Consider the following 2,522-nt stretch of genomic DNA (forward strand, 5'->3'; position numbering starts at 1 on the left):
GACCTCGGTCAACTCGTGACACATTTTCGTTACTATGGTGAAACCGGGCCACTACGCTACTCGCCATTCAAGGTATCTAAATGTTCTATATGGTGCTGCGAAATATTTTACCTGTGAGAGGGTGCCGGGAGGTTGTAAAGGTTGAGAGCCACTAAGCAATGAATTAACGTGTTGTTTCGTGTTCATTTGTGTTGATTTCTTAGGAAGAATGAGACGTTTGAATATTTGCTTGGCGACCGCTGCGTATTTGGTTAAAGTTTCAAAACCACCGACATAAAGGGACGCGTATATACGTCACGATCAATAATAGCACTATGCCGCGCATCACCATACGAAAACCGTATGTTTCAGTTAGTCATATATCCAACACATGTTATGTACTACCGGTGAGGAAACTTGCCTTCTGTACGATTAGGATAAAAGCAGCGACATAGCAAGGGATTTTCATTCCTTCGTAAGCATCTAGAAGTCTACGATCAAATCACGGTGAGTCTTAAGAAATTATTTGATTAATATATTCTTTCCCGTACTGCAGCATTTGATGGACATCATTAGCCAACAATGCTTGTGGGGTAGGCCATGAAATAATTAGTATATATGAAGTTACAATCGTTCGCGTAGCATGATAAGGCTCCGGCCTCCAGACATTTCCGCCCAAGTGCTTACGAGTAGACCTCCGTAGATTCTATTGGATACGCCATGCATTTGTTGTCTAGACTTGCTATAGCTCACGCCGTTGATGCATTCACGCGAGCGAGTTGAACCGGTATGACGGTATACCAAATATTTTTCCATTCTAATTTAGCAATTTCAAAAATCCTTTGGTCGTGCGAAATGTTAAAGCTGACAATCCAATTTGTATTTTAATTCGTCGCGGGAACGAACTATATGATAATTCACTGGATTTACCTGCAACCTGTACCTGTCGAGCTGCACCCATCGCATTGCATTTGCAGATGAAAATTCAATTTCTCCTAACGATGTTGCTGATTGGATCGATGATCGAAGAACAAGAGGCCTTTGTAAGCGGTCTAATAAATCGCACCATCCGCCATGCTGTCAGGCACATCCCAATCGGCAGAAGACGCCGCAGAAGACGTCGGTGGTTTGGGGATGAAGGTAGTTAGGCCTACGCCGTTATATTTTATAGCTTTCGGCGGTAATGTGCAGCCTTTAGATGTCATGAGAATGGCATATAGGCAGAAGTACAGAAATCACATCAGCGATTATGATTTATTGGCTATTTTTGGAATTGCAATGCTCGCGAACGATCGCACAAATTCCACCATGCCAGAAATGCCCCATTAAATCAAGCAATTTCTGAAATGTGTTTCCTATATCTCTCATGCTCCACTCACTGACCTGAGTTAGTTTGTGACTAATTCGCAAATAGTAGATTTATATAGATCTAGCCATGTCTTCATGGATTTTCGAATCGCCAATTAAATAGGGCACAATTTTTGCAGTCCACACTCTGATGTGCATTCACACTTAAACGGCCGAAAAGGGTGGTTCTACCCCAAAACGGAACCTAACTGAGAAAGATATCGCAGTCTTAAATCATATACGTGCATATACGTGCATACTGCGCACCTTCCTACGGTCCTACGTGCGTGCATAATTTGAAATAAAATGCGGTACTCGATAGATACCGCGGTATGACTCTGAGGTACGATCTGGTTTCGTGTGTCATGTGTATACGTATCAGGGGTGGTACACGGGTGGAAATGCACACTCTCCTCGCTTAGAATGTGCCATACAGAGAAGAAGCCGAATGTGTCGGACCTGCTCTCTAGAATCATACAGTCACTGAGTAGCCGACTACTCTAATATGCGGATGAATTTATCCTTTGCTGCTTTTCTGCAGAAGCTCGCGCCGCTGCGGAAGACTTTGATGACGTGGACGCAGTTCTCGCCATGGACGAACAGGAATAATATGTCCTGCAACGAGGAAGAAATACTGATTTGGACCGGAACCCATTATATAAATCTCAATAAATGCAAGCATGAATGAACACCGTGGTTGTATTGTCATTTTCAAAAACGGGATCACCTGGTGACTATTCTGTTCAATATGAGGTCATGCTATAGTCAGATTACCTTGATACAGTGGAAAGGGCAAGTCATCAATGCAGGACAGTGTATCTAGGCTACCACTATGAAACGAACTTACCGGTTCTAAACTGGGAGTATTTTGTAAGTTTTGTATTTTTTGGGGGGGGGAGGATCTGGCTTTAGCATTTTAAAGAAGGTACACCTAGATTCACCAAATTTTTAATTTTTTCATGGCAGAAACGTAAAGTACGAAACTATATTTGTTTTATCAAAATATGTGTGTTTTCACTGATTTCTAGCTAGAACTGTGTTTAAATGGTATCAGAAATCTCTCCTCTCTACACAAATCCCACACTAATTCGATTTTAACTATGTCGCATGTGCCAAATGTGCGGCTCACGAGGTGAAATTGCTGCGTAGCCTCTCGTTCAAATAATTCGGGGGGAAGTCAGGGCGATCCCATTGCA

General features: G+C 42.5%; 1 long non-coding RNA gene across 1 annotated transcript; it reads left to right on the plus strand.

Annotated features, from left to right (window-relative positions):
* Positions 1 to 341: 341 nt before the first annotated feature.
* Positions 342 to 2,015, plus strand: LOC145436277 (uncharacterized). The gene is made up of 3 exons (XR_013914241.1): positions 342 to 486; positions 957 to 1,119; positions 1,868 to 2,015. It is a non-coding gene; the product is annotated as an uncharacterized LOC145436277 (long non-coding RNA).
* The last annotated feature ends 507 nt before the right edge of the window (positions 2,016 to 2,522 follow it).

Source organism: Botryllus schlosseri, chromosome 3, assembly GCF_051294905.1.
Source record: "Botryllus schlosseri isolate E-star chromosome 3, Bs_hap1, whole genome shotgun sequence".
Lineage (NCBI taxonomy): Eukaryota > Metazoa > Chordata > Ascidiacea > Stolidobranchia > Styelidae > Botryllus > Botryllus schlosseri.